Genomic DNA, 20,901 nt, shown 5'->3' with positions numbered 1-20,901 from the left:
GTCTACCATAAGGTGCCAAATGACAATGCTTGATAATACTATTTACCTCTTCTTTTGGAACGCAACGGTGAAAAATGCCATATTTACCCCTTTTGAAAAGGAGTGGTTCGTCCCAATAGAAGTTTCTCACATCGTGGAAGAATTTCTTCTTGCGGTGGTAGTCAAGATCAGGGGGTACGATATCAGCAGCTAGGTAATTAACAAAATCTGCATACCAGGGTACGTTACTTACTGCTAAGGAATTTTGGAAGTGCTCATCAGGGCCTAGGTTATTATCTTCAATGGTTTCTAGTTTAGCTATCAGTCTATCATAGGCGAAATCATCATTTATGGGTACTAAGTCTGGTTTTAGATGTTCTAGCCTAGAAAGGTGATCGGCTACTACATTTTTTGTTCCTTCTTTGTCTCTTATATCTAAATCAAACTCTTGTAGTAATAGAATCCATCGGAGTAACCTAGGCTTGGCATCTTTTTTACTTAATAGGTAACGAATGACAGCATGATCTGTGTAAACTATAATTTTTGCTCCTACTAGATAAGATCTAAATTTGTCTATAGCGAAAACTACAACGAGTAATTCTTTTTCAGTTATTGCGTAGTTAAGTTGGGCAGCGTCTAGGGTTCTACTGGCATAATATATTGCATGTAATTTTTTATCTTTCCTTTGTCCTAGAATGGCTCCAACCGCGTAATCACTAGCATCGTACATTATTTCAAAAGGTTTTGACCAATCAAGTGGTTTCATAATGGGTGCTGATACTAATGCTTGCTTTAAAAGATTAAATGCGTCATTACATTTTTCATCGAAAATGAATTCGGCATCTTTCGGTAAAAGTCCAGTTAAAGGTTTAGTTATTTTGGAGAAGTCCTTAATAAAACGTCGGTAGAATCCAGCATGTCCAAGAAAACTTCGGACTTCTCTGATGGTTTTTGGTGGTTTTAGGTTTTCTATAACTTCTATTTTAGCTCTATCTACCTCTATACCTTTTTCGGAAACTATATGTCCTAAAACTATTCCTTCGGTCACCATGAAATGACACTTTTCCCAATTTAGCACGAGGTTCACCTCCACGCATCTCTCCAGGATTTTCTCAAGGTTAGCAAGACAATTGTGGAAATCAAATCCGCAAACCGAGAAATCATCCATAAACACTTCCATGATACCATCTAGGTAATCTGCGAAGATTGACATCATGCAACATTGGAAAGTAGTTGGGGCATTACAGAGGCCGAATGGCATTCGTCTGTAGGCAAAAGTTCCATAAGGGCATGTGAAGGTATTTTTTTCTTGATCTTCGGGGTGGATAGGTATTTGGAAGAATCCAGAGTATCCATCTAGATAGCAGAAGTAAGAATGTCTGGCTAGACGCTCCAACATCTGGTCTATAAATGGTAAGGGGAAATGATCCTTTCTGGTTGCTTTATTTAATTTTCTATAATCTATACACATCCGCCATCCTCCTTCTAATCGTTTTGCTACATGTTCGCCTTTATCGTTTTGCACGACTGTGATGCCTCCCTTTTTAGGTACTACATGCACAGGGCTCACCCACTTACTATCCGAGATCTGATAGATTATACCTGCCTCAAGTAACTTAAGAACTTCCTTTTTAACAACATCACTCATTATAGGGTTTATTCTTCTCTGATGTTCCCTGGAGGGTTTTGAATCTTTTTTGAGCGAAATCCGATGCATGCATACGGATGGGCTTATACCTTTCAGGTCAGAGATATTATATCCTAAGGCTGAGGGATATCTTCGTAAAACGTCTAAAAGTTGGTTCGTTTCCTCTTGGCTCAAGGTAGCATTGACTATAACTGGACGGTTCATCTCTTCATCGAGGAACTCATATCTCAGATTCTTAGGCAGTTCCTTAAGTTCTAAGGTTAGTTTCTTAGGGCATGGCATAGGATCTGGGGTAAGGGATAAACATTCGTAAAGGTTATCATTGATGTAGGGTTTCTTAATTTCATCATCTTCGATTAAGAGGGTTTATGGTAACTTAATTGTTTTTATAATTTCTTCTTGTTCTAATTCTCTAACACATTCATCAATGATATCTAAGGCATAACACGCATCTCCCATCACAGGTGCCATAATAAATTTCGAAAGTATATATTTCTATTTTCTCGTCACCTACCTCAAAGGTCAACTTTCCTCTCTTGACATCTATTATGGCTCCTACAGTCGATAAGAATGGTCTACCTAGAAGGATTGGTATATCATTGTCCTCTTTGATGTCCATGACAACGAAATCAGTAGGGATAAATAACTGACCTATCCTAACAGGGACATCTTCTAAGATGCCTATCGGATATTTAACATATCTATCGGCTAACTGAAGTGACATCTTAGTGGGTTGTAATTCTCCTAAGTTTAACCTCTCACAAACTGCTAAAGGCATTAAGCTCACACTAGCTCATAAGTCTAGAAAAGCTTTTTCTATGACATGACTACCCAAAAGACAAGGAAGGGAGAAATTTCCAGGGTCTTTATCCTTTTTTGCTAACTTATTCTCGGAAATAGCATTGCATTTCAAAGGTTCGGATCATCTAGTCTACGTTTGTTGGTAAGAATGTCTTTGAGAAACTTTGCATAAGAAGGTATTTGGGTAATGGCTTCTGTGAACGGGACTTCAACGTGAAGTTTTTCTATAACTTTAATAAATTTCTGATACTGGTTATTGATCAGGGTTTGTTTGAGTCTTTGTGGGTATGGTATAGGTGGTTTATATGGCGGGGGTGGTACGTAAGTTTTATCTTTAGGTTTTTCTCCTTTTTCTTGACCTTCCTGGTTTCCAGATTCCTCTGGTTCCTTTACTTCGTCCGTGGGTTTGGTATATTCCTTAGAAGTTTTGGGTTCGCTCAATCTTGGGTTTGGTGGCTCATCATAAGCGTTCCCACTTCGTAGGGTAATGGCATTGGCTTGTCCTCTCGGATTTTGTTGAGGTTGTCTAGGGAACTGTCCTCCAGGTGTAGTCTGAGGGGCTTGGTTTAAAGCTACCTGAGAGATTTGGGTTTCAAGCATCTTGGTATGAGTAACTATTTGGTCAACCTTGGTTCCTAACTGAGTAATCAATTCGTTAACATGAATGTTTTGGTTCATGAACTCCTTGTTTTGTTGGGTTTGAGCGGTGATAAAATTTTCCATAATTTTCTCAAGGCTCGGCTTTGGTGGTACAGGTTGTATAGGTTGATTTGATCTTGGGGCTTGGTAACTAGGTCTCGGAGGTGCATTATTTTTGATAGGGTTATTGTTTTTATAGGAGAAGTTCGGGTGATTCCTCCATCCAGGGCTATAGGTATTCGAGTATGGGTTCCTTGGGTGTAGTTCACTTGCTCAGAGTGGGTTTCATTTAATAGACTGCATTCTGTAGATTGGTATCCTTTGGTTCCACATATCTCAAAATCTGACGAAATTGTGGCTACAGTATTCGGGTTTATGCACATATGCTCGACCTTAAGGGCTAATGCGTCCATTTTAGCCTGCATCATGTCTATAGAGCTTAGTTCATGCACTCCTCCTTGGGCTTCCTTCTTCTCAACTGTCGCTCGTTCGACTCCCCATGATTGATGGTTTTGAGCTATATCTTTAATGAGCGCACTAGCTTCAGGGTAAGGTTTGTTCATCAGAGCACCGCCTGCGGCAGCGTCGATGGTCATCTTAGTGTTATAATGAAGTACATTATAGAAGGTTTGAATGATTAACCAATTTTCTAAACCATGATGTGGGCATGCTCGTAACAACTCTTTATATCTCTCCCAAGCTTCGAACAGCGATTCTCCTTGGTTTTGGGTAAATCTAGTTATATGGTTTTGAAGAACGGAGGTCTTACTCGGGGGAAAGTATCTAGCAAGGAATACTCTTCTAAGGTTATCCCAAGTCGTAATGGAATTGGGTAGAAGGGAATCTAACCATCATAGGGCTTTATCTTTGAGGGAAAAAGGGAATAATCTTAAACGTATTGCCTCAGGAGAAGCTCCATTGGTTTTAAACGTGTCTGCTAATTGAAGAAATATTTTTAAATGTTGGTTCGGGTTCTCGGTAGCGAGACTTGCGAATTGTCTCTGTTGCACTAGTTGCAACAGGGAGGGTTTAAGTTCGAAATTATTAGCTGGGATGGTTGGGTTTACTATACTAGAACTAGGTTCTTCGTTAGATGGTTTAGCAAAAACCTTAAGAGGTCTTTGGTTTTGATCTTCGGCCATAGCTCTCTTAATTCTATGAAAGAATAAACGTGCGTGAGCGTAACGTTCAGGTTCTCATAGAGGGTATACTAAGCTTAACCTTCCGGTGCTGCGAGTTCTTCACATTGACCGGCGGGAAATAGCCTAAGTCTAAACGATATAACAACAGGGAAATGAAATTTGACGAAATTGGTCCCCAGCAACGGCGCCAAAAACTTGATGCGTGCTTTTCGCAAGTATACGAACGCGTCAGAGTAATATAAAAGATTGTCGAATCCATAGAGACCAAGTGTCAATCTATTGTTATCTATTGTCATGGTGTTTCTCAAAGGCAATCAAATTAGGTGATTTTAGAGTGTTAATGAAAAGTAAAGTGTTGATTAAAGTTCAATTAATAAATACAAGGTAGAATGTAATTCACATAATCAATTAATAATCCAAGTACTTGCTAATAGAACTACTTATGGGTAGTGTTTCCTACGTTGAAAAGAACTAATTTAACAGGAACCGTCGCTTTCGCGTATTCAGAACCGAGTTGTACTCCCTAATCAAACCCTCTTATTGTCACTTATAAAAAGGCACGCATTGCGTTAGAGTAGTAAACCTATTTTTAAGAAATATAGTATTTTGACTAAGTTGAAAAGTATTTTAACCTGGATTTCTTAACCAAAAGAGGTTCTCACGAACCAGACTATAAACTTATAAACGCGTCCTAAAATAGTTTTAAAATCTCTTTTCTTCTTAAGTTAAAAACTCTTAATGAACTAAACAAAGTGCTTTCGCTGTTTTTGAAATAGTTAAAAACAATTAAGTTTAAATAGATATTGGACGGCTTTCAATCTTACCCAATGGAAATTAAGTGCGGGAAAACTTAAGTTGAAAGTTAAAATAGCCCTTAAGTGTTTCTACGAACAATTGTACGGATTATCGGTTCAATTATGATCCTTACATTCTAACCTTATAGTTTTAGTTAGACATGGTAAAGTAAAAGTGCATTAATTTAAATAAAAGTAGTGCAAGTGCGGAATTTAATTAAAAGTAGTGCGAGTGTGGGAAATAAATAAAGTAAACCGAGTGCGGGAAATAAATAAAGTAAACCGAGTGCGGGAAATAAATAAAGTAAAGCGAGTGCGGGAAATAAATAAAGTAAATCGAGTGCGGGAAATAAATAAAAGTAAAGTGAGTGAGGGAAATAAATAAAGTAAAGCGAGTGCGGGAAAATAAATAAAAGTAAAGCGAGTGCGGGAAAATAAAATAGATAAAGGTAAAGCAATAAAAACCTGCTCCAATCGGAGGGTTGAATAAAATGCAAAGCAGAAATGAAAATGACGGCAGGATTAACTTTCTTTCAAAGTGCTCTAAACTCGATTACAGACTCGATCATAAAACTCGATTAAACAATTGTGGTAACACCCCAATGCGAAGCGATTACCACTTTAAAATATTGAATATATGCCTAAGTGAAACAAAGTTTTCTCTAAGTTTGCCTCTGCTCTAAGTTTGGATGCTTGAACAAGTGATTTCGAGTCTCTATTTATAGAAGAGTAAAATGATAGAAATGACAAGGATGCCCTTCAACTTGAAAATGGGAGGGAAAACTTTTCCTCTTGTGGCGCCCGGCACAAGGCCATGGCGCCCTCCACAAGGCCAATCTGAGGCGCCTTAGTGGAAGTAGTGGGGAACATGGCAATTGAGGGAAGTTGAGCTAGGACACATCATGGCAGGGTCTATGGCGCCAGCCACAGTGGGAGCCATAAGTACAAAATGCTGAATTTTAGGGTTTTTAGCTCTTTTTCACTCCTTTTCTCGATCGGGGCTCCGATTAAAGTAAAAACCTGAAAACAAAGAGAAACATAGTAATAACACAACAAAATGACAATAAAACTACTAAAGTGCATGCGAAATCGGAGTCGAAAATACAGTGAATTTCAGTGTCATCAGGTACTCTACTAGAAATAGGTATCCCCAAAAGATGAGAATACTCCTCCAAGGTAGGCACAAGCTGAAAATCTGGGAAAGTAAAACAACGGTACAGAGGATCATAGAACTGCACCAATACACTCAGAAGTCCTTCAACTACATCAGCAGATAAAATGGACAAAAGCTTCTCGTGACGTTGTTTGAAGTCCAAGGGATCTAATACAAAAGATGCTAGCTTCATTAACTCTTTCAAGTCGGGACATCTGAAACTGTACTTCTTAGTGTTCCTTCGTCCACAATCCATGGTCTGAAAATATTTGCAAATGATACCTTAGTTCATTGAAATTTTGTGTGATGAATGTTATGATGCGCATGAAATGCGTGGATGCAACAATCACAAGTAAGGGATCACACACAAGGCAAACAAAGGTCAAGGGATGAATCAAGTCATTGTCAAGATCAATCATCCATTTTGGTGGATTATGGTTTGCACCTTAACAACACCCAGAATCAAGGTTTCAACCAAGACTTGATTGGATCAACCAAGAATCAAGGTTTGTTGCAAGTCACAAGCATGGATTCTGGGTAAGAATCATCCCAAAGGAGGGAACTAAGGATAAAACCTGTAGATCATGTTCTAAAAAGTTCCCAGAGTCTTAATTCCATCTATCGGATATTACAGGTTAAGATGACTGACTCATCGACCCATAATATTCTCAAGAGAAACTCGTCTGAGTGTAGTATCGCGTAACAATTGTTATCAAGTCTACACTTGAACAGTTTCCGCACTACGTCCTAAATAGGCCAAGATGGGTTAGGTGTTCTAAGGTCCTCAATTTCTCAGACCCAATTAGAAATAGTAATGCCTAACCACATATACTTGTGTGACATTTCGAAATCCAAAGGAGTCTCCACTGAGCAGATGGATCTCAAGCCAACCTGTTAAGGACTACTCCACACAAGTCGAACATGACTATACCATCCTCCTATCTTAATTGCACTCAAGTCCAGGTTAGAACTTATCGCACCACTCAGAGATCACCAAGCACAACAAGCAGATTATATCACACATACATATATACAAACATCACATATATATAAATATATTCACACAAAAAGTAGGCTAAACCCACTGGAGACTACTCCCCAGCAGAGTCGCCACTTAATTTCTGTAGCGAGAAATTCATGATCATTAAGTTATTAACAAGCTAGAGATCAAATAACAAGAGTCGCCACCGCGATTTTATTGTTTCCAAGGAAAAGGGAAAAAATGCGAACAAAACCCAAATAGTAAGAAGTTTTCAAATAAAAACTAATAAAAAATTAGAGATCACAGGTAAGGGGATTGGTTACACAGAGGGAAGGTGTTAGCACCCAAAGTGTCCTAGGTACTCCTAGGGAGCCCTTTTTGTATGCATGTGTATTTTATACAAAGTAATATTTACAAACAAATAGAATTGGGGATGAGAAAAGAATTGGTTAATTATATTTTTGTGTTTGACAAGACCTTCGATCTCGTGCCTAAGTACCAACATAAAATGAGGGATCAAAACCTCGTAGTTCGTGCTAGAAATTTCAAAGTGAGTATGTTGGTTTTAACAAAAATTAAGTTTGAAAGGCACAAGGGCCTAAAAATGATTTGAATGAGTTAGTTCTTTTTTGGCTTTTTGAAAGTTTAAGTCAAGTATAGTTAAGTTTATTTACAAGGTTTATTTAAGAAAGTAAGTTTCAAAATGCAATGGCATAAGGCCAAAGTTTCTACCTTTTTTGAAAGTGGTCAAAGTTTAGAACAAAAGTAGTTCACACAAAGAAGATTTTGAAAATGGAGGGAGAGATTTTGAAATTAAAGAAACGGGGGAGAAGATGAAGAGACTACCCTATATACAAGAAATTTAAAAGTTTAAAGTTGAAAATATCTGACCAAATGGGAGCAATCCAATAGACAAGTATGTCAATAGAAACCCAGAATTCCCTTGGACTTTTTTGGATCAAGCAACACACAAATGCACAATTATATCAAACTTGAAGAGCAAAGGCATCAAATAAAGATGGCCTTATCCAAGCTTATCCACTTCATTGATCTTCTTTAAAATAGCCCATGTAGCAGATGAAATCCACAAGTCACAGGTTCAACATAACAGCTTAACAAGGATCAATGTTGCAGATGAATCTGGAGAGATCTAGAATGATGTATCAAATGAATTCAAACATGCAAGTTCTTGGTTCCTCAACAAATTTGCATTGGCCAAGTCCATTAGCAAAGGAATGTTGCCTAAATTCTAAGTCCAATTGGGGAGATCAAAACAACAGTCCACTCAACTTGTCTTTTAGGATTTTTGTTATTATTATGTGCATTAATGGTCAAAAACCAATCAAACAAACAAAGAAACAAAGTATATCACACAATATGGTCCAAGTGGAAAAAGTAAATTTTGCATAAACATAAACAATTAGAATGATATGTACAATGACAAATGATAATAGAGCAATAAAATTAAATTGCATTAAAAGTAAAGGCTTGAAAGTAAAAGTTAATAGTTAGTAAGTTAATAGTTAGTTTTGTTTTGCTTTTTGATGTCAAGACATTCTTTGGAGAACACTTAACCCACTTGCCACAAGCATGGATCCTTGAACCAAAACATCTTCCAAAGGAAGGAAAGAAGGCCAAGTTTCCACACAATACCATGGAAGAGGGGAGACTTACAATCTCACTAACTAGAATGCTTATGCCTTTTATGTCACAAATTTAGCGCTATGTTAAGCAATCGTAATTGGACTTATGTAGAAGTCACAACTATTTTGAGGCCGGGCAATGAACTTTTGGTGTTAATGCATGTTGGAGACATAGTATTAAGAACTATGCTCATTAAACATACCACACACAAAAATATGCAAAGGTGTGGCCTAATCTCATCCATACTCATGTTAATCTTTCAATCAACTAGCATTTGGACTTTGAGATGTCATTGGCCAATTGAAAATGAATGGATGAAGAAGGGGAATTAGATGAAGAGGAAAAGGGATGAGATCACAAATTGGTCAAAGGAGGACTTTTACCAAATTATTATTATTCATTCATTTTGGGAGATGGAATATACATTCCATCAATCCCCTAAATCCAATAATATTAACTTGACAAAGTCAAATCAACCTTGACCAAGGCCCATGAGAAACTCAAATAAGTCAATCCAAATGGTCAACACAATTAAAATGGCATTTATTCAATTAAAAATATTAAAGTAATGTATTAAATTCAAATATGTTTTTTCCAAATCCTAAAATCACATCAAAACACCAAATAAATGGCCATGTGATTTATCATAGGTCAAACAAGGTCAAAAGACCTTGGATACAAAATTTCATAATTTTCGGACACTTAAAAATATTTTTAAACAACTAAAACCAAATGAAAAATCAATTAATTCATGAAAAATATTAACAATGATCCAAAAAAAATAATTTTAATTCAGAATATGAAAGAGAAAAATATTTGAAAATTTTTAGTGAAAGTCCCATATTTTTTGGATCAATATTGGATTTAATATGAATTATTGAAGAAAATGAAATAAAATGAAAAATCAGAAATTACGAAAAAACGTGGACCATCAGATCTCCCTCATTAATTGAGGTGGCAGATCTGATGATCCACAGCGCGCGTTCCACCAAGGCGCTAGTCAACTGCGTGGCAAAATGAGTAATCACAACAAGCGGTCCAGATTATAACGTGGGACTTGGATCAAGTGGTTCAGAGGTGAGACACCTCATCACCGGAGCCAGAGCTCCGGTTGTCTTCCCCGGTGAACTCCACCGGTCTAGTTAAAATAAACCATCACCAAAATGCAAAACAGGGACATGATCTTAAAGAAAAAACATCACTGAACAAGAATATCACCTCAATTTCTTCCAATTCCAACTATATAGAGAGATATGTGGAATTGAAAAATGAAGTTCATGATCTGAGTTGCTTCGATTTATCATCAAAACAACTCAAACACCTTGCCTACATTGGTAGGACTTCAGCCAACACAATAATCAATAGAATTGAGCAAGAAATAAGGAGAATCGAAGAGATCAAATTTTCTACAAAATACCTTCAATGGAGGTCTGAGCTTGCTAGATCTTGATCTGTATTGTGCTTTGCATCACTCCAATAGCTTGCAGAAGAGGAATGGAATGGCTTAAAATCAATGGACTCCTGGAGAATTGAATTCCAAAAAAGGGGAGATTCAAGCTCAAATTCAAAAGAATTTTTCAGGGTTTATCCTCTCAATGTGAAGGGTTTTCTGTGGGGAGTCAAAGCTTGCGCAATGTGTGTGTTGATTATGATTAATTGAGCTTCAATTTATAGAGGATTCAAGTGTTAATTGCACACTCCATTCAAGTTTCCAAAATTGGCAAAGTGAGGTAAGCAGCTGCATGGGCGCGCATAGGCCCATCAAATGATTGTTCAAAGTCAAAATTTGAAGTTCAGATATGTTGAGGCAAGCTTGGAATGCAAGGCAGATGAGCATTGTGATTTGAAGTTGGATCCATGACACATGATACCAGCCTGTTTAAGCCATGCGTAGCCTATGCATTTCTCATCAAAAATGCATGAATTTTAGCTCTTTAGAAAGGTGAGATCAATAGGAACAAGTTTGATGTTTAACACATTTTCATTTAGAGCTTGGAACTTAGAGATATTTGAGGTGGAAGTTTGGAAAAATTTGACATATTGAAAATTTTCTAAGTGTCAAGCCATATGTCTCAATATTCCACCTTGCTTAACTTTTTATAGGCGCTTCAAATGAGAAATGTGTCTTCATCAAAGTTATAGATCTCTCAAATACCTTCAAAAGGGTCACCAATTTCATGTCATTTGGATTTGAAATGATAGATTTATGCATTTTTGAAGTTTGGCAAAATCACTTGATCAATGGTATAGGTCAAAAGTGACCAATAATGTAGCCTCATGTCACATGTGCAAATAAGTTGAATTAGCTCCCACTCCAAACATAAAAGTTGAATTAGACACATTTAATTTGATTTTGCAACTTGTAAATCTTTTATTTTATAAAAATTGAGCAAGTTATGGCCTTGGGAAGTTGACTTTCAAATTAGGGTTTAGACAAAATGACCTATAATGTTTCAACATAGAAAATGATTTTCCAAGAAAAACTAGCTCTAGGTATCAACATGAAAGTTGTTTATAACATCATTTAGAGTAATTTTTATCTTGGAATAATTTTCATATGGTTAAAATTGTAGGAGATAGCGTCTAGGGAGATCCAATTTTGATCAGATGAATCCATCTGGCCAACCACCATCAACCAACTTGCTAATTTCCAATCCTCTTGACTTTCATGGCTCATGGTAGAACATATATGCATAAGATGATGAATTTTGAAGTGTACCTTGAGAAATTTGATCAATTGGTGAGATAGCTTGTTGGAGAAGTTACTCAAGATACCCAGTCAAACTAGGGTTTCCAACGCAAATTACCCTTAAACTCTTGAAGCAAACTTGATAAATATAACATGTAGAAGAAATTGGAACTCATATATGATGCTCATAACCACTCTTGAATCAATTCTTTATGGTGCTCTTTGTTCATGAGGGTCTCAAACCCTAGATGTGATCAACGAATCAAGGAAATCATGTCCCTACCTACAAAAAGAGTTAGATAGATACAAAGACATATTTTTGGTATTTTGGTTAGTAAAATGATAATATATAAGTATGATATAATCACAAAGTGCTTGGTGATCACTCCTAAAACAAACCCAATGAAGAGGGGTTAGGAGGATGCCAAGGTATGATCCCAATGCTAATGCTTATGATGAAATTTCATGAGGGATCTTAGGGTCAAAATTGGGGTCTTGCACTAACTAGAAAGATACTTCCTTGCTTAAGCCAACTGCTTTAGACTTCCCGCTTAAATCCTCGGCTCAAGACTTCTTTGCTAAAGCACTCAATAAGAATTTTCTTTGCTCAATCTAATCAAAAGAGACTTTTTGCTTAAGCCAACTTCTCGAGACTTACTGCTTAAACACTTTGTTGACTTTCTATGCTCAAACACTCAGCTTAATAATTTGCTTGCTCAAACACTAAGTTTGAGACTTTTACATATTCTAAACAACAGTTTAGGATATTAAATACAAATGCATTTGATACTCTTATTAGTGGTGCACAATTACAACACAAATTCTGATGTCTTTAAGATTTATAAGATAATAAAGATAATAAATCCTAAGATCCTATGTACAAGCTAAAAAATATACAAATGTGTTCTTGCTTGTATCAGATGATTTTTGTGTTGTGTGGTTCTGTTGGCAGCTTATTCAAAGACTTCCATAGTATTTGAATCTTTATCAGTTTCATAGTTTTCAACAATAATCAACAAACCAATATTGATCAACTTGACCAACAACTTCTTTATATCCTTGACATTCCTTTTATAGGACCAAGAAAATAGTCGTTGGAGGTAGCTTGTTTGAATAGATGAATAACTAGTTCTAAGGAAGATTTAGAGTTTTTGAAAAATAGATATTTTAATCATTTTTGTAACCACTCTGTTTGAAACGACAACCATAACAGTTGGAACTAGGTAGCCATGAGTATGGGTGAACAACTCAGGCAGCATGAAGATAAATCAAATTTCTTGAGCCATGTGAATTTAATATAAAGTTGACAAGTTTGAACCTTCCGACGTAGTAGTTTGCTTTTATGTAGAGTCTACAGAGGTTAGTTGCTGACTAGACTTCAGAAGTCGAGGCTTGATCTTCAGAGTCTAAGGTACTAGATTCTGTCTAACTAGAATTTGAGTCACTTCTTTATAGAACTGAGTCTTTTGATAGGCTTGAAACCTTGATATAATTTGACTTCAGAACCTGGACACTTGAACAACTATTAGCAAACACTATGACCTTACATCCCATTCATGGCACTGAACTCCTTTTCCTTCTTTGGTCTTTTCATCAGATCTTGTTCTTCTTCCAGCATTATTGGACTTACTGATGTCAGATGAGATGTTCTTGACATTAGACTTAGACCTTACATCCATCTTCTTCAGAAGTCTATTGAACTGTCTTCCAAGTAATGCTACATCATTTTCCAGATCACCATCAGTATCTTGACCACTTTCTTCCTCTTTTTCTTCAGTGTTTGACATGAAGGCTATGCTTTTGACTTTCTTTTCAGATCCATCACACATTCCCATCTCAAATGTTTGGAGGGATCCAATTAGCTCATCAACTCTCATATTGGAAATGTCTTGAGACTCTTCTATGGCTGTCACTTTCATGGAAAATCTCTTAGGGAGTGACCTGAGTATTTTCCTTACTAGTTTTTCATCTGACATCTTCACACCCAGGGCTCCTGAGGCATTAGCAAATTCAAGGATATTCATATGAAATTCATGAATATTTTTATCTTCTTTCATCCTTAAATTTTCAAACTTGGTAGTGAGCAGCTGCAGTCTAGACATCTTTACTCTAGAGGTGCCTTCATGAGTGGTTTTGAGAATGTTCCAAGCATCTTTAGCCACCTCACAGTTGTTTACCAATCTGAAGATGTTCTTATCTACTCCATTGAATATAGAATTCAATGCTTTAGAGTTCCCAAGGGCTAGATCATCCTCCTCATTGGTTCATTGTTCCTCAGCCTTCTTATCAGTTGTAGCTTCTCCATCCTTAGTAATAACTGGATGTTCCAAGGCTATTAAAACAGCCTTCCAAGCCTTATTATCCAAATATTTTAGGAAGGCTACCATTCAAGGTTTCCAGTAGTCATAGTTGGATCCATCCATAATAGGTGGTTTGTGAACAGATCCCTCATCTCTCTCCATAGTACCAGAAAGTAACGTCCCTAGATCTCACCCAGAACCAGAGCAGGATGCCTGCTCTGATACCAATTGAAATTCTGGTATCAGATATGAGATGTCGAAGGTAATGTCACGACACTAATATCTGAACAATACAAACAGGATAAAAGATAAAAAAACAGTAATGCAAGAGACACAAGCAATTGTTAACCCAGTTCGGTGCAAACTCACCTATGTCTGGGGGCTACCAAGTCAGGAAGGAAATCCACTAAACAGAATCGGTTCAAAGACTCTCAGTAAACAACTTCAAGTTATAGTCTTTTCACCTAATCTCTACCTGTGTGACTTTTACCTAAGAACTCTTAGATATGAGATCCTACTCACTCCCCCTCAATCACAGCAGTGATATAAAACAAGAATTACAATGAAAAGAAGACACTCTTCAAAGACACATACTTGATCTTACTTAAAAGCTTCAATCAAGTAAACACACACTCATGCTTCAAAGCTTAGAGTGGACAAATTACAACTCAAAAATCAGACCAATTCAATCATCTATGGATGAATTGAATGGCTTACAATTCACACGACCACACAAGACTTAAACCCTTATTCTCTCTCAATATTTCGTTCGTTATTTCTTGTGTATAAAATCAGGTTTTCCATGTCCTTTTTATAGAAGCACTTGGCTGGGATTGGACATCATACAACCCTAAAACTATTTTCCATTCATATCTTCTCATGAAAGTTGATTATATCTCTTTGGAAAATAAGTCAATCTAGTTGTAATTACTGATTGATAGCGTGTTCAGACTGAATGTTCTGTATACAGATGTCATGACATCGGGTCTGACATCTCAGTAAAATCATGTATAATCACATTTTTAACATCCTGCAGGTACATGTTATCTTATGTCAAGACAACACATGTGATAACTTGTGAACACTCTAGGTTTTACCAAAATTGCTGCCAACACATAGAACCAACAACTTCTACAATCCTTATGAGGGAAAAGTGTTTGTCGCTCGAACTGAAGTTTTCCTAGAAACGGATTTTATTTTCAAAGGAATCAGTGGGAGGAAAGTAGAGCTTAAAGAAATTCAAGAGTCACAAAGCGTTGATACACCTGTGAAGGAATTAGAGCAAGAAACATAAGTAGTTGTGAAAGAGCAAATTGTTCAAGTAGAACAAGACTAACGCAGGTCAAGCAGGATACGTCACCTACCTAAGAGATATCGATATCTTATAACTGATCAAGGTGATGTATTACTCATGGATCAAGATGAGCATGTGACCTACCAAGAGGCCATAACTGGTCTTGAGTTTGAGAAGTGGCTAGAAGCCATGAAATCTTAAATGGATTCCATGTACACAAACCGGGTTTGGACCTTGGTAGAGCCTTCTGTAGGAGTTAAACTTATAGGATGCAAGTGGGTCTTCAAAAAGAAGACTGACATGGATGGCAAGGTACATACCTATAAGGCAATACTGGTTGCAAAAGGATATAAACAAATTCATGGGGTTGACTATGATGAAACCTTTTCACCAATTGTAATGCTTAAATCTGTTCGGATTTTACTTGTTATCGTTGCATATCATGATTATGAAATATGGCAGATGGATGTCAAAAATGCTTTCCTTAATTGGGATCTTCTTGAGGATATGTACATGACATAACCTAAAGGATTTGACATACCAAAACAAGCCCAAAAGATATGCAAGTTACAGAGATCAATCTATGGATTGAAGCAAGCTTCTAGAAGTTGTAATCTTCGTTTTGATGAAACAATAAAACAATATGGATTAATCAAGAATGAAGATGAGCCTTGTGTCTATAACAAGGTTAATGGGAGCATGATCGTCTTCCTGGTATTATATGTATATGACATATTACTCATTGGAGATCAGAAAAGTGGAGATGAAATTCGAGGTGTCCAACCTTAGTTGCTTCGATTCAAGCTCAAAACAACTCAGTCGCATTGCCTACATTGGTAGGACTTCATCCATCACAAAATTGAGTCCAGATCTAAAGTATTGAGGGAGAATTGAAGAGAAGGAGTTTGATGAAAATCACTTTCTGTCAGAAGCTTTTGAGCTCGATTCATGATGCAATTCCAAGTGGTTTCTCCTCCTCTTGCTTGCAGAAGTCCAATGGAATGAAAAAGGGATTGGATCCTTGGAGTTTTTGTTCATAAATTGGAGTTGAACAAAAATCCATTTTAAGAGAAATATTCAAGGTATTCTCTAATTTGAGTTTATGGAATTGGCAAGCAAAGTTGGGGCAAGGTCCTCCTATGATTCTGAGCCAATGCACTTCAATTTATAGGCCAAGGAAATTATTTCCACACCTTTCCAAATTTGAATAAAAATTGAGTAATCTTGGTGCATGGGTGCATGGGTGAATACCCAGGCCCAAACAATGATTGAAATCCACTCAAATTCATGTTAAATGGTTGCTGAAGTTATCACATGAAGCCATGCAAAGTTGTACCATGTTTGAAGTTTAAAACTTTCTAAATCAAGCCATGAACATAACTCATGCGCAAGTCCTCCAAGTCTTATCCAAATGGTGTGATCTTAGACTCTTTGGAAATCTATCATCATAAGGAACAACTTTGATGTTGGGACTGTTTCAATTTGAAGCTTGGAACATAAATAAAGTTGGCCATGAAGTTAGAACAATCAAACATACTTAGAATTTTTTCTAAGTTATAAGTTAAATGACCTCTCTTTCCACCTTGAATAACTTTTGATGTGAGCTTCAAATGAACTTGGATCCTTCTTCAAAGTTGTATCCCTTTCAATTATATTCAATTTGACCATAAATTTGGAAGTTTTGGGAGTTTGGATGATGGAGTTATGTATTTTAGAAGTTGAAGAAATTTGCTTGTTCAATGATGAGGACCAAAAGGGACCTATAATGTTTCCTCTTGGCACATGACTTTGCAAGTAGAATTTGATCTTTCACAAAGAAGAAAAGTTTAATAAGACATCTTGAAACTAACCATTAAACTTGGATCGTATTCATATCATGAAAATTAAGGAAGTTATGATTTTGGGAAGTTAACCTTCTATCTAGGGCACAGACAAAAAAAACCTATAATATTTCACCATAAAAAATGACTTTCCAAGCAAAATTAGATCTTAAGGACAACATGAAAGATGTTTGGAATGTCATGAAGAGTAACTATTATCTTATAATCATTTTAATATGACAAAAATTGTAGTGGATAGCGTTTAGGAAACCCTAGGTTTTACCAGTTAACTTTTCTGGTCAACCTCCTTGAACCAACTTGCAAACTTGAAGTTCCTTTGCTCTTAGGGCCTCATGTAGGATCATATATGATTATGATGTTGTAAAATTAAGTATTCCTTGATATCTTTGATAAATTGTTGAAGAAACTTGTAGAGGAAGGCACATAAGATACCCAGATGAACTATGGCTACCCTCACAAACAAGCTTCAAACTTTTGATGAAATCTTGGTCAAGATGACAACTAAAGAAAATGGGTATCCATATATGATGTTTAGAACCAATTTGGACCTTTACTTGCTTGATCTCTTGCATTTAGGGTCTCAATCTCTAGTTGTGGGTTTGGTGAGGCACAGATGGACACACGTATTACCTACAAAAGAAACAAAGTTATACTAGACATGTTTTTGTGTTTTGGTTACTAAAAAAAGAAAATAAAGTATGATACAATCAAATATGCTTGGTGATCTCCCCCAATGCAAACCCAATGAATGATAGGTGAGGAGAATGCCAAGGTGTGATCCCAATGCCAATGTAAAGTTATGAGAATGCATGAGGGATCTTAGGGGTCAAAATTGAGGTCTTACAATGTATCGACTTATAACTCGTATGTGTCGACTCGGAAGAATTTTTTCTTTTATGTATCGACCCGAAATGATTTATGTGTCGACTCATCAAAAAGAAGCTACAACCTTTAAAAATTATCCACATGTGTCGACTCATAGCATGCACGTGTCAACACATAGACTTGTTTTTCACATAAAAACATATTTTTAATGCATGAAACCCTATATAAATCATTTCTAAAATGTTTTTATGTTTCCTAATGCTAAGATGCACATTAATACTCAGAGGATACCGTACAATATAAATAAACGTTAAAGTATCCTAATTTTGACATCATACAAAATACATCTAACAGGAAGTTGCACTCACAACGTGGGATAATGACTTAAGCGGTTTTAGAGCCTTAATAACGTGGCAAGACGTGGAGCCAAGAGTTGCATGCATTCGAATGACGTGTCAGTTCTTGTAGAGTTAAACTGTCGAAGACTATTATTCTTAGTTAGTATTTATAGCAAACTCATGTTTTGTAATAATGGTTTGCAAATTTTAACATACATTCTCTATAGAACTGGAGTATCCAAGCCAAATAGAGAAATAGTTTGTGATAAATTATGCGAGTCTCCGTCCCTCTTTTCTTTTGTACTTTTATGTTTCCTTAATTGAAACACATTTATCTTTCTTGTCATTTACTGCATTTCATTTAATGTTATTTATTTCAAGTTCCTTTTACTTTAGTTTAAATTTTATCGTCTTTAAAGTCTGTTTACGCACGGTCTAAAATCAAACATTCACAGTTACGTCTTACACGTACATCACAATAATAATTTTCACATAAAACCGATTCTGATATTTTTCGTGTTAATCTCAAAGACTTTCAAACTCGTAATTGTTCATTAAAAACACCTGTGAATACTAATACTCTTCTCAAAGTGGATTCTCCTATTTTACAGTCTAATACTGCAAATGAGTGATAACTGTGCCTGAAGCGTGGTAAAAAAAGTCAGTTCCAATGTTAAAATTCCTCTACAAAGAAAATATGACTCAAGTGAGGATATGAAAACACTAAGATTACTTAGACATAATTTACTTTTAGTTCCAGAAGACCTATCCAAACAACTGAAATTTAAGAAAAATAAAGAGATCTCTACAAATTATGTCATGAATGGAATATGATGGAATCAAAATAAAGTCAATATTGACAATTCGCCCCCCCCCCCCCCCCCCCCCACCCCCCCACCTCTCTCTCATCTCTCTCTCTCTCTCTCTCTCTCTCTCTCTCTCTCTCTCTCCTCTCTCTCTCTTCTCTCTCTCTCTCTCTCTCTCTCTCTCTCTCTCTCTCTCTCTCTCTCTCTCTCTCTCTCTCTCCTCTCTCTCTCTCTCTCTCTCTCTCTCTCTCTCTCTCTCTCTCTCTCTATATATTATATATATATATATAATATATATATATATATATATATTATATATATATATATATATAATATATATATATATATATAATATATATTAATATATATATATATATATATATATATATATACTATATATATATATATATATATATATATATATATATATATATATATTATATATAACAAGGGTCGTGAATCAAAGTCTACCAAAGATTGTAGACAAAGTGAGAATTGATCAAAAAGAACCGATCTAATTGAACAAGAATTAAACTCACTTTAAAAACAAACGGATATAAATGAGTTTTTGTGAGAAAAAAAATAAGAATGGTATAAAACTTGTTTTTTTGCTCAAAGACTTAAGTTTTCTTTTGAAGAAACATATCCACATGTAGTGGATTCAATTATTTATCGATATTTAATTAGCCTTGTAGCATATGAAAAGATTAATTTGAACATGATGAATGTTGTGACATTATTTATATGGATCACTTGATAGTGACAATTACTTAAACTTGCTAAAGGTTTTAATCAATCAGAGATACATAATTTTGGATCTCGAGATTGTTACTCCATCAAATTGAACAAGTATATATATGGGTTAAAACAACATGGAGACATGTGGTATAATTGTCTCAATGAATATTTGCTAAGGGAGAGATATATAAATAAGTCCATATGTCCTTGTACTTTTATGAAAAGGTCTAGAAAATAATTTTCTATAATAGTTGTCTATGTGGATGACATAAAAATTATTGGAATTCATGAAGAGATTCCAAAAGCTATAAATCTTTTAAAGAAACAATTTGAGATAAAAGAAATAGAAAAAACAAAGTTATATATAGGTTTACATATTGAATATTTGGAAAGTAACATATTTCTACATTAAGAACTTTATATAGAAAAGGTGTTAAAATGTCTGCATATGGACAAATATCGTATATCGTGTACCCTGATGATGTTAGATCATTGAATGTGTAGAAGATTCTTTGATACCTCGAGAAGAGGATGAAAAACTAATTGGTCCTAAAGTACCATATCCAACCGTAATTCAAACTTTGATCTATCTCTCTAATTATGGAGACCACGATATATCAATTTTTATTACTCTATTAGCAAGATATAGTTCTTCACCTAAACAAAGACATTTGAACGAAGTCAAACTTATACTTTGTTATCTTAAGGGTAAATGGAAATGAGTTTGTTTTATTCCAAAGTATCCAAATAAGAATTAACAAGTTATGCAAATGCATGTTACATGATATATCCTCATAATGGTAGATCACAAATACATTATATGTTTACTTATGGTGATTGGACTACTTCATAGAGACACGTGAAACAAACCATAGCAACAACTTCATCTAATCATGAATAAATTTTTAGCACTACATAAGGCATGTCGAGAATGCGTTTGGTTGAGATCTATAATTCAACACACACAAAAGGCTTGTGGTTTAGCCTATGGAAAAATAAACGCAACAACTACATATAAAGATAATACTGCTTGCATGACTCAATTGAAAGATGATTACATTAAAAGAGACCGTACTAAACACATTTCTCCAAAGTTTCTTTTCACTCATGATCTTCCAAAACCAATTAGTTCAAGTTATAATCTTCTAGACTTTTTCTCAAACTCACTTCCAAATAGAACTTTTAATCAACTAGTACAGAAGATTGATATCGAAGAAATGACCGTTCAACTGAGGTACAAAAGACTTTTTCTCTCTTCACTTTCTCTCATTTGTCTCTATTCTTCTAC

General features: G+C 35.7%; 1 non-coding gene across 1 annotated transcript; it reads left to right on the top strand.

The window, feature by feature from the left end:
- Positions 1 to 3,718: 3,718 nt before the first annotated feature.
- LOC127089055 (small nucleolar RNA R71) lies at positions 3,719 to 3,825 on the top strand. Its single transcript, XR_007790834.1, has one exon. It is a non-coding gene; the product is annotated as a small nucleolar RNA R71 (small nucleolar RNA).
- Positions 3,826 to 20,901: the final 17,076 nt, after the last annotated feature.

This window comes from Lathyrus oleraceus, chromosome 5 (assembly GCF_024323335.1).
Source record: "Lathyrus oleraceus cultivar Zhongwan6 chromosome 5, CAAS_Psat_ZW6_1.0, whole genome shotgun sequence".
Lineage (NCBI taxonomy): Eukaryota > Viridiplantae > Streptophyta > Magnoliopsida > Fabales > Fabaceae > Lathyrus > Lathyrus oleraceus.
This window is presented reverse-complemented; position numbering and strand designations above follow the sequence as displayed.